The 15,400-nt window shown below is 38.4% G+C and overlaps 1 long non-coding RNA gene across 1 annotated transcript; it reads right to left on the reverse strand.

Annotated features, from left to right (window-relative positions):
- Positions 1-2,471: 2,471 nt before the first annotated feature.
- Positions 2,472-9,341, reverse strand: LOC140520981 (uncharacterized). The gene is made up of 3 exons (XR_011972734.1): positions 8,558-9,341; positions 7,515-7,615; positions 2,472-3,714 (listed from the first exon to the last, which is right to left on the reverse strand). It is a non-coding gene; the product is annotated as an uncharacterized lncRNA (long non-coding RNA).
- Between the last annotated feature and the right edge of the window lie 6,059 nt (positions 9,342-15,400).

Raw genomic sequence — 15,400 nt, forward strand, 5'->3', positions numbered from 1 at the left:
CCCTCCTTTTGTCCCTGACTTTGCTCTTTTCCTACTGATTTGGCTAACTGTCCTAACCAAGGTAGGAAAAAATTCTCCATGAGTCTGAACCCATGTTGCTCTTCAATCAGTGTAAAGACCCCTGGACTTTGTGTCCTGTGATCCTAAATTTAGAGCTAAAAGGGGCTTTAAACAGCCTTTTGTCCAATACTCTCTTTTTGCTGATAAGAAAATTGAGGCCCAGAGACATGAAATAACTCACCCAAAGTCACACAGTTATATTAAGTTACACAGAGACAGAATTTGAACCCAAGTTCTCTGACTCCAAATTCAGCACTCTTTCTTTCCAATGTCTAATGCTGCTTCAAAGGACCTGGCCTCAAATTTTGTTATTTTCTACCTATGTGAGGTAAAAACTGCTCTGGGCTAGTTTATTTCCTTATCTGCAAATGCTTTCATTTGGAAGTGGATTAGACACTTCCCAAAGTTCCTCCTAATTCTAAAGTAAGATCTAAATCAAGGTTTTAAATCTTTTTTTGCGTGTCATGGACCTGGAATTTGCTGGTAAACACTTAACAACTGGCTGGCATACTTTTAAGTTTACAAATTTACACATGACACACTTTTAAGTTTAATCTGTATTATTAACATTTCCTTCAATTGACAATCAACAATTGTCTGTTGGGGAAACAATCATTCCTCCCCAACTAGACTGTATGGTTATCCCTTCCTCATCTCGACTTTCCCCATCGAGGTTTCAGCATAAGGAATGAAATGGGAATTTTGAAGGAGTTTTGTGAAAGCCACAGATGGCACTTGAAGACTAGCAGATGACACAGAAAAAGTTTAGAAACAGAAATATGTAAAATAAATGTATAGTATTTCATAATATCAACCCAAATTTTACAATAAGATACTGCGAACATCTCATAAAAGAAAAAGAAAAAAATTCAAACTTCTTCACTGGTACGATGGGAGGGCCAAAAATTTTTATGCAGATTTTCCAGATATGGGCGGGGAGAGGGGTGTCATGCCCCTAACCTCAGGGATGTGGAATGAATAACTGTAAATTATTTGAGAGCAAAGATTTTTTTTCTCATTCACTGTATCTCCTCACACAACCTAGCTAGTATATAGTATTTTCCACAAACGCTTAAGAAATATTTACTAGAATCAGAAATTTCAAGACTGGAAAAGATCTTCTTACTGATCACTTGATAGGCTTTATGGAAATTCTGAGGACTACTTTTTAGAGTTAGTCTACCCAAAGTCACAATTAAGTTAGGGTGATGGTGCACTTCATGCAAAGGCTCCAACATTTAGAGGGTTCTGTTGGGCATATGTACTCCATCTGCAGATAAAAACAGCTGAACTTAGCATTCGGCAAGAACAACTTGTTAAGGTAGGTAACTGTCAGATAGCTTGCCCCATCCTCCAAGACATAGAATCCCAAGTTAATTCCTCCTTGGCCCAGCTCCCTTCACCTTCCCTCTTCTTAGTGGTGGCCTCCCCAGTGCTGGATACTGTAAGGTCTATCTCTCTATACATACCCTGTCTCCAACCAAGGGATTGTGGGTTTCTTGTGTCCCAAAATCAGAATGACATTCCCTCTACTTCCAAAGGAATTTATCTTAAGTTAATTTGAGTGTGACTTTAATGCTCTTTGTCCCAGACATTTTTTTCATACTATTCTCTTGTATCGGAATTGCAAATTACACTCTGAGTCTGTCCCATTCTATATGAAAGAGGAAAAGTGTTTTTAAAAGACTAGGAGAGTAAAAGAAAGGATGTACCTGGGTGCCCTAACTTGGTTTTTGATTTCTAGGACAAACTAAAGTAAAATTGAGCCCTTCCTCTGCTTACTCTTATAGATGAACATTTCGGAGGTGAAAATTCTCCATAAATGCCAAATACAGAATAAGTGGCATTTACCTAGCGCTTTAAGGTTTGCAAAATGCTTTGCAAATATTATCTCAAGGACTTGTAATGAGTAACAATAAGGTTCTGCTCCACTTTAAGGCTCTGGTTCCTAGTCACTTGGACCCAGTTGTATATGTGTAACATGTATGTACAGTGAAGAATGAGAGGAGGATGGAGAAGACTTCTTTTCCCAAAGGAACTGAGTGGAGAAGAGCAGAGAGAGTGCTGGGAGCGCGAAAGAAGCAGCTGCAAGGGTTGGGACTAGAACTCAGATGTCCTGATTCCTAGGACAAGGCTCTTTAAAAACAGCTGATATTTACATACATTGTTGCAAGTACTGCTCACCACAACCCTGTGAGGTAGATCCTATAGGTATGGTTGGTCCTATTTCATAAATAAGGAAGGTGGTGTTTAGATACTTTACCAATATTCATACAATTAGCATGAAATAGGATTCCAATGCCCCCTTTCTCTCCCACGCTGTCTTCATGTGCTTTTTATTGAACATTCTGTAAGTTAAAGTTCATGAATATTTGTATTCAACGATACCACTCTCTTGTCTTTTATTTCAACTTCTCCCAAAAAATTATCTTTGCTCACTTATTAGAAGCAATTATATCTTTTATTGTTATTGATTGTAATAAAATCATGCTTGTATGTTATGATGTACTCATCCATTTACCATGCATTTATTAAACTCCAACGTTGGATGCGTCCCGCTAGGCATCGGCAGATATAAAACCCAAATACGTGACTCCTACTTGTAAGGAAAATTAAAAAGCTAACTTCCAAGAGGAGGTGCATAAAAATGTTCATAAAAATCCCCTTCGGAAAGCGTGCTGCGGTGGAAACAGTGTAAAAATAATGTGAACGCGACACTAACGATGGTGACAAAGCAGCAAAAGCAACTCAGGGATGAGGGCCGGGGTTGGGTTAAGTGTCCAAGGCTGGCTGGTCAACAACAGGTTGCCTTTGGGGTGGCGCTGCGGCCACAGGAGGTGCAGTACCCAGTTTCAGCCTCACGATGGCGGCAGCTGCCTTCGGACGCTGGGCTGCGGCTGGTGACTACGGCCGGCCAGCCGGGAGACAAAGGCTCCCCGGGGCCCCTCCCCCGCCCACGCGGAACCCCTGGGCAGCCCAGCGCGAGGTGGCTGCGCGAGCCGAGCCGAAGCGCGCGCGGAGCCGGTCTTTTGCAAACTATGGGCTGGAAATGCAAGCGCTCCCACTCCTTTCTGCAAAAGTGGGGGGTGGTCCCCCCAATCATTACAAAATAACTCCCAGCCGCGGGGGAACTCCCATTCAATGAAGTGCAAGGAAAATGGGGCCCGGGAGTGGAACACCGTGCCCCCAAATCTCACGGAACTCCTGTTGGCTCTCCAGAGCTTCCCTGCGCCCTCAGAAATTCAGCCGCTGACCCGAATTGGGGACAAAATCTCCTTTCCTCTCTGGAGGATGCTACGGATTCCTCTTCTCTGGTCCCCAAGCACCGAGTTGCAGGTGTGGTGGGCAAGGCTTGGTTGTATTAAGCCCTCTGGGAGTGCAAGGAGCTAGAGGTCTGAACAGGGACCCCCTGCTTGGCAAGATGACCCGATTCTCCCCTAAGTCTCTCTTCCCTCCGGGGCTCTCTCCTCTCCACATCCCTGGGGAGCTACCAATCTCTTTTAATGGCCCCGGCCATCTCTTAACAGTTGAGTATGTAGCCATATTATTGTATTACTAATGATCATTATGGCTCCCGATTCGGTAAGGGCAGTATAAAGTAGTGGAAAGCTTCAGCACCTTTCTGATTTGGGTTAGAGGCTTGGCTTGGTGACCCTGTTAAAAAAAAAAAAAAAGATAAAAAATAAAACTTCTCCTCTAGACCTCAGTTTGAAATCAGTAAGATAGAGGAGTGGAGATGAAGACCCCAGCAGCTCCAGACTTACGACGCTTAAGATAATTCTTAGCCAATCTGAATAAAATCAATGCTTAACATTTGTCTGCTGTTTCTGAGGAGGTGGGCACAGAACGGGGAGAGGAAGGAAAAGGATGGTGTGAGGTGGTTTGTTTTTGGACAACGTTGGAAAAGATCTGCTGTCTCCATCATCTTCTCATTGTAACTGGGGGTGGGGTGAGGTGGGGTGTGAAATGCAGAAAAGTTATCCTGCTCCTGGTCTGTGGCAGCAGTGTAGAGGGAGAATTCTCACCATAAAGATCATACTTCAGAGAACGGGGCTTGGTCAACTCTATTCTGCCTTTTGACGAAGTCAGGGAACTTGGTCTCTGCATTGAGGGACTATGCAAGCTGATTTTTTAAAATGTAATCAGCTTCATCTTTAAAATTTACTAAGTGCTCTTGAACACAAATCTTACAGTGTGCTGCTCTTTAAGAGTAAATTAAGCACAGGACCAAAGGTTCAAAAGCAACTGATAGATGTTTGATATAGTGGGGTGTGTGTGTATGTGTGTGTGTGTGTTGTGTGTGTGTGTGTGTGTGTGTGACTTTCTTTTCCCAGTTGCTTGATGTAGTCAGAGGACCTGGATTTGACACTTAGATCTGATACTCTTCAGGGCAGTCAGATGGTGCAGTGGATAGAACATTGGACTTAGAATCAGGAAGACTCATAAATCCAGTCTCAGACACTTACTAGCTATGTGACTCAGGGCAAGCCACTTAAACCTGTTTGCCTCAGTTTCCTTATCGGTCAAATAAGCTGGAGAAGGATATGGCAAACCATTCTTGTATCTTTGCCAAGCAAACCTCAAAAGGAGTTACAAAGAACCAGACATGACTGAAACAACTTTAGCTGCCTATATAACATTGGGTAATCTACTTTAACCTCTCTGGGCCTCTCAGTTCCCTCAGCTGTAGAATAAAGAGGCTGGATTGGATAATCTCTAAATACCCTTCCAACTATAACTCCCATAACACTGCACCAAGGACTATGTCCAACTACTATGGACATGAGGTAAATATTTAACAAAATACTAATTCATTTAAAAGGGGAGAGAAGGTTAACACAAGATACACACTACAATAATGATAGGAATAATAGGAAAATCCTCCTTTCACTCATCAGAATTCTTGGGTGGCAGATCAGACCTTTCATTCACTGTTGTAAGAACTATTGAGTATAAAATTAACAACCACTTGACTATAGCAGCACTGAGGTGACTCTTCCCTTATGCTAGGTCAGTGAGGGTTACTGAGCAACATATAGCTGAAGGAGAAAAGGACAAGGGTTATAGGGCCATCTGAACCCTTCCCAAAACTTAAGACAAACTCCTTTCCTCTCTCCTTTCTTTCTTACAACTTGTTCTACACTAATTTGCCTTTAGTTTATGATAAAAATTCTGTTATGTTTCTGTACACCAAGATCAAAAGGAAGCTTTCCTACCAGTAAATATCATATTCTTGATTTTTGTTTAGAGGTTAGGGGAAAGGTCACATGAGGATGTGACTCTCTTGTTTTAGGGAGCTCCCACCATGGAAACACTCTCTACCAATGAAATGCAGCTCCACCGCTTGTCCGTAATTTAAAGTCTTGGAGAATTGCCTGGGGCTGTTAGAGATTAAGTGACTAGCCCATGGTCACACAGTTACTATTAGTGTCAGAGAGAGGACCTAAACCCAACTCTTCTTTATTTCAAAACATCTGTCTCTCTGTATTCCAGATAATTAAAGTTAAGCTAGGTCTTTTTATTTTGGGTGGAGTGAAAAAGGAAGGCCCTGGAAGCCCTTTGAAGATTCCGTGTGCCCTTTAACCTCCTAAAGATTTAGAAACAGAAATGTGAGTCAGTAAAAACTGATCTGGAACAAGGCTGACTGTGGTGTCCTAGCACAATGCTTCCCCCGTAGTAGACACTCAGAAATATTTGTTGAATGAATGAATGAATGAAAGGAAAGGAAATAGGCCCTTAGTTGATTTCCCCCATTTTTTGCATGTAAACTAAGAGATGTTCTCAACCACAACAAATAAAGGACAAGGGGAAAAATAGTTAAACACACCTAGAGCTTCATCCAAACAAAAGAAGAAAGAGACTAAACAAGCCCAAGGTTTTCTATTTCTCCCTGAGCCAAGTAATCCCTTTGATTACATCTAATACCTGCCAAAACCCAGATGGTATGCCCACCCATCTCCCAGTGTGATAATGCCACATTGCGAAATCTACCCATTAATATTAATTGTCAGCTAGAGAATCTGTCTGAACTACTAAAGCTTGAGATTGCCTTGAGAAAGCAGGGCCTGATTTAGCAGGGATTTTAAGATAATTCTCATTCTTTCATTCTGTATCTCACATATGTAGAATGTTAAATAATCGCCCTAGAATGCTTTTCTAATTTCTGCAGATGTCTGCCTCTCACAATCCCAGTCTTAAACCACTGCTTGCTTGGGGTCTACACCTGCTGACCAAAATATATTACCTTAAACTGCTGTGGGTTTGACAGCTACATGTAGTCAGCACGCTGTATGCCATAGAGAGAAAATTTGAACTCCATGGCGCTACTTGAATTGGATGTGTCCCAACATGTGACCAGTGATCTCCCTTTTATTTCTGTCAATTTACAAATACCCTCTCAGCAACTGATTTGGTAATCCCTAAAAATCAAAAACAAAAAAAAAATTGTTTTCCCAAATATTATATTTTCTCTGGGCTGGAAGAGATAAACAAAAGGATAGGCCTAGATAGGGAACCGGAATCAGAGATGTGGGTGAGTAAATGGAGAAATTTTTAAGGTACTGCAGTGGGCTGATGCTTGACTGTGATAGGCTGTGATGATATATTCATTTACCAACCAAATGACAGGATGCTCCAGTTAAACTTTATACTTCCTTCTTCCATCTATTGACATAAATGCCAGAATCACAGAATTTGAGAGTTAGAGTTTTCAGTGGCCATCTAGTCCAACCCATAAGTGAAAGGAATTCCTACTATACTACATCCAAGTAGTCATCCAGTCTTTGCTTGAAGACCTTCAAAGAGAGGGAGCTCATCACCTCTCAGGCAGTTCTTTCCACTTTTGAATAACTCTATTTAAGAATTCTTTTTTTTTTTTTTTTGGTTATTGTTTTGTGTTCCTAATATAAAGCTTACATGTGCCTCTTTGAACCTCCTACTATCATTCCTGGTTATGCCCTCTGAGACCAAAAAGAACAAGTTAATCTTTTCTCCATATAACAGCCTTTCCAATTCTAGAGGAGAATTTTCATGTTCCCCTGGAGTCTTCTTTTCTCCAAGCTAAACATGCTCAGTTCCTTCAACCGGTTCTCATAAGTGATGGACACAAGGTCCTTCACCATCATAGTGGCTCTTCTCTAGATGCTCACCAACTTATCAGTGTTTCTCTTAAACTGTGCCCAGAACTGAACACAGAAGTCTGATGCATACAGAGTATAGTGGGACTATCACCTTCCTATGCCTACAAGTTCTGTCCCTCCTAATGCAGCCCAAGATCATATCAGCTTTTTTGGCTGCCATATCACAGAACTGACTCATATTGAATTTGCAGTCCAGTAAAACTTCCAGACTTTTATTTTTTTTAGAACAACTGTTAGCTAACCAAACCTTCCTAGTTTTATACATATGAAATTGATTTTTTTTATACTCAAGTACAAGATATCACATTTATTCACCTTGAATTTCATCTTCTTAGATTGAGTCCAAATGCTGTCATGATCCTTTTGGATACAGAGTCTTTTATTCAGTGTGTTAACCATGCCTCCCAGCTTGCCATCTGCAAATATGATAAGTATACCATCAAGTCACTGATAAAAATGTAAAACAGCATAGGGCTAAGCACAGGTCCCTGGGAGTACTCCACTGGAGATCTTGTGTCACGTTGACATTGAATAATTAACAACTACTCTTTGAGTATGGCCATCTAATCATTTCTGAAACTATCCGACCATATTATCATCTAATCCATATATCACCATATTCTCCACAAGAATAGTATGAGATACGTTACCAAAAGCCAATTTGCTAAGATCTAGGCACACTATATCAGTAGTGTTCTTCTCATCTATTTGTTCAGTAATCATGTAAAAAAGAGAAAATAAGGCTATACTGCCATCACCTCTTCCTGATAAAACCATGCTGGCTCTTTGTAACCCTCGTTTCCATTTATATGTGAAACAACTACCTCTTTAATGATATATATACTCTTGAATTTTCCCAGGAATTGAAGTCAGATTCAATGGCCTATAGATAACATGCTATTCTCTTTCAAAAATGGAGACATTTGCCCTTCTGCAATCTTATGGTAAAGTCTCCTTTTTCCCCGGTCCTCTCTTCCTTCTCCTTTCCCCTTCCTCTCCTCTTTCTTTTTTCCCATCCTCCTTATTGTTGTTATTGTCATTATTAATGACTCTTTCCTGACTTGTTATCCCTATCTTGACCACTTTGGAAGTACAGCAGCTGCTCTCAGGTCAGTTGCTGTTACTAACTGGACCACTGTTTCCCACCTAGGCTACTTTGACCCTTCTTTAGGCACCTTGTAGTTCCCTGCTTCTAGGGGTTCACCATTTTGGTGTCAGACTTAGCCCATCTGCTTTAGCTTCACTGAATTTCAGAACTCCCAAACCAAGTCTCAGCCTACCCAGAAGAAAGGACTACAGGCATGCTCCACCCCTCCCTGCTATCCATGATTTTTCAAATATCATTCATCAAGACTCACCAATCACATCTGTAAATTCCTTCAAACCTAAGGACGTAGTTCATCTGGGACAGGTGACTTGAATTTACAGAGGGTAGCTTGGCACTATCTTACTCTCTCCTTACTTATCTTGGGCACTAATTTCCTCTTAGTTATTTTTGTTCTCTCATTTCCTGTGGTGAGGTTATTCTTCTTAGTAGAGGAACCAAGCAAAATAAGAATTTAGCAGTTGTTTCTTCTTTGGTTAAGTTATTTCCATCCCACTTGCTTTTAGTCAAGAATCTTATCCTTTCTTTAATTTTCCTCTCTGTTCCATCTAACTTTTTTTTCAAGAACTCTTTCTCTTGCCATTGCCACTCTCCGTTCGTCCTGAACTTTAAGCATTTGAAATGCTGTTTTTACAGGACCAAGTCACACTCATATTCATCCTCAATTTCCTACCCTTGCTTCCATCTCTTGCATATTTATTTTTTTTTAATTTTATGTTGGTTAGTGAGTTCCCTAGGTATTGGTCTCTTAAGACAAATCTCATTTTTTCCTCTTTATTGAAGTTGTTTGCCTTCAGAATTTCATTCTTGAACATCTCCCTTTGCCCCCTAGTTGACTTCCTTTGAAGCATTTTCCATCCATTATATCATACCTAGCTTTCCTTTCAACCTTTTGAAATCTGGTTTCCAAAAAATCTAGGGTGCATTGCAGACTGTGCCTGATTTTCTCTCTCTCTCTCTCTCTCTCACAGACTTTTTAGGATGAATTTTCCACTTTCCCAGAGTACCCATTGTTTCCACCCCAGCACTGAATTCCTCCTTCTTAGTGAGAATGAGATCTGGAGTAGAATTTCCCTTTGTTGACTCTTACACTTTTTGAAGGATGAAATTATCATTGAGGTGGTAAAGAATCAGAAACTAAGGGGATGCCCATCAATCAGAGAATGGCTGAACCAGTTCTGATATATGAAAGTAATGGAATATAATTGTGCTATAAGAAATAATGAAGAGAATGCTTTCAGAGAAGCTTGGGAAGACATATAAACTGATACAAAGTGAAGTGAGCAGAACCAGAACAATGTACCTAGTAATAGCAATATTGTAGAGATAATTAACTCTCAAAGACTTAGTAATTCTAAAAGTACTCCTGATGAAAAATGATATCTACCTCTAGATGGACTCAAAGGGCAAATTGAATCATATTTTTTTCCTTTATTTTTCTTGCCTTCTCCCTTTCCCTTTCGGAACATGGAAGTATGGAAATATGTTTTGCATGACTTCATATGTATAACAGGCATCATATTTCTTGCTTTCTCAACAGGTGGGGGAGAAGTAGAGGAAGTAAGAGAATTTGGAACTGAAAATGAAAATTAAATTTAAAAAAATTATAACTGAGGCAAGGCCAGAAGCTGCTCTGCTTTTGGCAGAGAGAAATAAGTGAAGTCTTCCATCACTACCATATCATGCCTTTCTGCCAAACTTGTGATTTTTGCTCCAAATTTTCCATCTATTTCCTCTTTCCATTCTCTGACAAAAATGCCCAGGATCTTTGCTTTTGTGGGGAAACCCCTTCTACTATGGAAGATAAAAACTATGTATTACTTAATAGGAAAGCTCTGAGAGAGTTGCTTGAGGCTCAGAGAGGTTAAGTGATTTATTTACCCATGGTCATCTAGCTATTGTGTCAGAGTTGGCTTTTGATCCTGGATGCTCTTGATGCCAAGTCCAATGCTCTATCTGCTATATCATGCTGCCTTTTACCATTGTTACTGAATTTGAAAAAATAAAGTCTAGAACTTGAAGTTCGATTAATAACTGAAATAGATATTATAGAAATTTGATTGTCTTCTTAAAGCTGCATCACTGATTAATCTTTTGAAAATCTGGGGATTGCTCTAATGGTCAGTAGCTTTAGCCTTTAACTATAGTAAACTATACAGAAAACCAGCCCTCACCTGTCTATGTTGTTTTTATCATAAAGAAATAGTAGGTTAATTGTAGTGGTTATATGAGGGTGGGGGGCACTCTCTGTGGCAACGTACTTGTTGTTCCTGCTCTGGCAAAGAGCAAGTTCCAGGCATTGACCAAAGCTGATGAATTGGATATAGAGAAACCAATGCAAATGAAAACAGAAAACATTTTGTGCTTTTTTTGGGCACATAAATGAATGTTTACTTCAAAGTCTTGACAGTTCTTTTATTAGCAAATATTAATTTCAACAGAAAAAACAGAAGCCCTGACTAGAGCATAATGTCTAAATAGACATTCAGACAATTTTAAAAACACCTATTGGTATGTAAAGCAATGTTCTTCATGAAAGGGAGTAACTGCACAAGTGGCAGAAGCCAGTTTATAAAACTAAAATATTTTGATCATTTATTTTTATTTTTATTATTATTATTTTCACAAAATATCTAAAAGAGCAATTAAATGGCAATTGGTACCAATTTCTGGCCAAAACCTAAATTTAATTTTCTATCGACTGCAAATCTTGGAGAAGAAAAAAAAAGAGTAAGGAATGAAATGGCTACTGGTTTTTGTGTTGAAATCTGAATATTCGTCTCCATCAGAATGTAGATCCCAAAGATGCGTAAAGGCTCATGTCATCTGGTGACTTAAAAAACAACAACAAAAAACACCTCTTGTTGGTTGACCAAAAAGAATAAGTGGCAAATCCTGCCCATTGGACATTTTCCATCATAAAATCTATCCTCACACTTATCATCATTTTTTGTAATAAACTCAACAGAGCCAGGCCCAAATCCCAGGAAGTTTGGGATTGCTCCTCCTGACTCCTTCTCTTACCTGGAAAACTGCTTCCTACTGCTCCCTGATTGAAGGAAGATGCTGAAGAGGGTACCAGAAGAGAGAAATTAGTGTCCTTAAAATGAAGAAGAAGAAAGGCAAATTCCTTTGCTAGATTTTCTGTTTATTTTGGAAGAGCTAAAATTCACTTGAAAATGGCAAAGTTTTACACACAAAAAGGGGAGGCGGGGGGCACTCTTTAAAAAGTAGAAAATAGTTGGCCAAGTTTATTTTTCCTATGTGCTTATTTTCAAATGACCAAAATCCAGTTATTTGGAAGTTTGCTGAAAGAATTTTCTCCTAAGGTCATATCCTAACATTCCAAGCCTCAGCCCTGGGCAAGTTTTTATGACTGATTTATGTGGCTTTGAAAAATAGGTTCATAATGGAAACTGTGGTATAGTGCTAACTATAACAGGGAAGCATTGTGCAAACACATTCAAGCATTGATGTGATCCTATTCTTACAGGGGTTTTTTAAACACACAACACAACAACAGAATACTGCCCCTCCCCAAACCCAGTGAGTCAAAAAATGAGGTGGAAATTGATATAAACACCCTTTTATTATAGTTCATTTTTAAAAGAACAGTGCTAAAGAACAGTGCTATTTCAAAGCCTTAAGTGATACCATGAGTACAAGTCTGTTTCGTATGCCGTGTGATAGACTGTTGAGATTTGAGTTTGTGTTCTTATTTAAGTTCTAGGATACTGACGGAAAGGATTTTAGTGTTTTTTTTTTCTCGAAACACATTTTCAATGACTTTTTAATTCTGTATCCCTCCAAAATAAGGAACAGCTCAAGTTTTTCCAAACATTTGAAGTATTCTTTGTGAGAACCATGGATGCCAAGCTCACCAGCGCAAATATAAATCGCTTCAGCTTCACATTAGTAGTTAGGGATTGAAGTACCCCTGAGGTAAGAATGCTGATTAACAAAAAGAAGAAAGAAAATTAAAAAGAGGGCGGTGCTATATTAGAACTGTATTATTTGGGGGTCTGTGAGTATAATTTGGGCTTCATAACAAAGTCAGACTTATTTAATTCCCCTAGTGGAGGTCATTCGAAGGCCTGACTATGCTAACCTCTGTTTTCACCCATCTGTCTGCCCTGGGAGTTCAGTTCTTTGAATAGGTGATTGTATGTTCATGACTGGCTACAAAAAAAAGAAAAGAAAAAAAAATAAAAATGTCAAATGGACTTCAGTTCTTCTAATCTTCTGAAATATTTGTTTATAGTGTTCATTATGCATAGACTAGAACTCACACTGCCCCTAAGCTGCCACCCTGAAGTGATGAGTAGCTCTTTACTTGTATCACTCCTGAGCTGTATGCAAAATAGAAATATAAAATTTGTGTTCTATTTAACTTGAGGCATCAGGAAATGGGTTTTCTCTTTGCACAAGTCAAGTGAAGGAAAATCTTTTAAAACAACCCATTTCCCCTCCAAATGGAAAGAAAAATTAATTGATTTTACATTTGATGGCAGGGCCTTTGAATTTTCTTACCGGGTAGCAAGAATTCTTTAAAAATAATTGATGGGGCAAAATAAATGCATAGCATGATAGTCCATTAGCCACTGCCTTCTTTTATTTATCTCATACAGAACATTTTCTAGATTTCTCTTTTATAAAGAGAAATATAGCTTATTGAGCTGAATCACAGATTATTAATGAATAAACCACTTGATGCCTGTAAAGCACTTTGAGGGTGAAAAGCCCCAATGAAATGGCAAATATTATTATTTTTATTGCAAGCTAACTGGAGAAAAGTAGGCTAATGAATGCTCATAGAGCTCAAAAGTACTTATCTTATTACAATTGCCACATACTGAACTATTAAACTTGTTTTCTGAGATGGAGATGCATTTAATTTTTAAGTTGGTACTTTTTAATTTTAGCAAAAGATGAAAACCCTGGTTTATGGCTCTGTGACTTGAACAAGGATAGCTCAATGGATTAATCGGTCTTTATGTTTAAATAGAATTTGCCTAAAAGGTGTAATAGAACTGAAAATAGAAACTGGCAAAAAGACCAATACTTATTTTCTGAGTTAAATCGACCCCAATCATATAGCTATTTACAAACACCCTTTCCCTTTCAATAATATCATATCCACATACTGTGTATAAATTTTAAAATGGAAGAGCTGTCATAAACAGATGAGATGAAGCACAGAAAATTAGATGGAAAGTCTTCCTGTATTGTAATTCTTTCCATTTAACTTTGACACTTTGGTTTATATGATACATAAGACTTTCTAAATATTTTTGTTATTTATTTCAAGCTCTAATGCTAATACAATGGAATAATTTAATGAAAGATTTTCAGACTGAATGTTGATTTTCCTGGCATTTAAGTCAAACCATAAGAGTTCAATATTGATCTTTGATCATCTGCATATATAGTTGGTCCTATGTGTCTTACAAAACCAGCTGCTATACAGGTGTGGTTTGTCAGTCAACAAGCTTATATTAAGCACTTACTATGTATGAAGTGCTGTACATATACATATATATATACATACATATATATATAAACTGGGATCCATATTTTCATTCATCCTAATTGATAGAAAATTCAATTAAAAATCAAATCATTTTATAGGAAATTATACAATAGTGATAAACTTCATGAAGAAATTATATTTTCCTTTCTATCAAATACTTTTTTTTTTTTTGCTATTTACTGTGTGTTTTTATCTATGTGGGCTACGTAAGATTTTCCTTATTTTCTTCTTTATTGAAAAAGCTCAAGACATCCTTCAGTTCTAGGAAAGCTGAACACTGATTTTGGATCAAGTCTAAGGTGAGTTAGAGAGAACATTTGCCTTCCCTTTCTCCCTCCCATTCTAGTCATTTAAAGATGATACTCTGGTGATTCATTTCCAGTATTGTAGAACAAAATCTCTCCTGTTTGACAAGATTCAGCCTGCAGTGATTTTAGCAGCCAAGATCCAAGTTTCCTAAATTAAGGCCTTCAGAATGGAATATTAGTAGACCTGTATTAAAACAATGCTGGCAGCCCCCATGATGATACAGAGTAATTTTCTAATTAGCAAAAGGCTATTTGAAATATCATATGGTGTCCCATTTTTCATACTGTTATCTCCTCTGCTCTGTAGGGCTATCAAAGTGAAACAAAAAGCTACAAAACCATGGAAGAAATTTTGTTTTATTCCCCCAGAGACTGGAAATTGTTGCAAACTGCCTTCTATAGTCCCATGAAGGAAGGAACCATTTTAAAGGATTTCTTGATTTATATCCAAATCTACATTATTCTTACCTCTACTTCAATAGGAATCTCTTGCAAGGAAGCAACTGACTACTGATGTTAATTTTTGCTACCTTATTGACTATCAATCTATTCTCTATTTAAGATAACAGCTGTATATATCCATTCCATATAAGCAGTGATATACATAGGGAGGAGCCACAAAAGACAGGTCTGCATTCGCGCAGAAGTCATAAGTGGTGTTGAGCCCTTCTGAGACAAATCCTGTTCACTTTAAGATCATGCCCTATCACTTTGTTAATGATGTAGTTACTTCAATCAAAAAGGCCTCAATTTCTATTTATTTTATACTCTTCTCTCCCCACTTTTCAGTGTCTAGCATAGAACTACACCCATATTGGATGTTCAGTGATTGTGGATTTATAATTTCCCCTGAGTTTTGTTTTATAAATCTGACCATGTTTGAGATTGTGAAAGAGGGATTAAGCTTTTGTAACTATAAATGTTCAGTCTTTTTTTTTTTTAGTAGTTTTCTGCTCTTTGTGACATTTGTGGTTTTCTTAGTGAAGATATTAGAGTGGTTTGCCATTTCCTTTTCCAGCTCATTTGACAGATGTGCAAACTGAGGCAAACAAGGTTAAAGTGACTTGGCCTGGGTCACATATCTAGTAAGCATCTGAGGCCAGATTTGAACTCAGGAGGATGAGTCTTCCTGACTCCAGACCTAGAACGCTAAGAGCTGTGCCACCTACCTGCCTTTCTATAGACACTTCATATTTTTACATATACAATATTTATATTACATATGTGCATGTAAATACATTTATTTACATATTTATGT

This window comes from Notamacropus eugenii, chromosome 1 (assembly GCF_028372415.1).
Source record: "Notamacropus eugenii isolate mMacEug1 chromosome 1, mMacEug1.pri_v2, whole genome shotgun sequence".
Lineage (NCBI taxonomy): Eukaryota > Metazoa > Chordata > Mammalia > Diprotodontia > Macropodidae > Notamacropus > Notamacropus eugenii.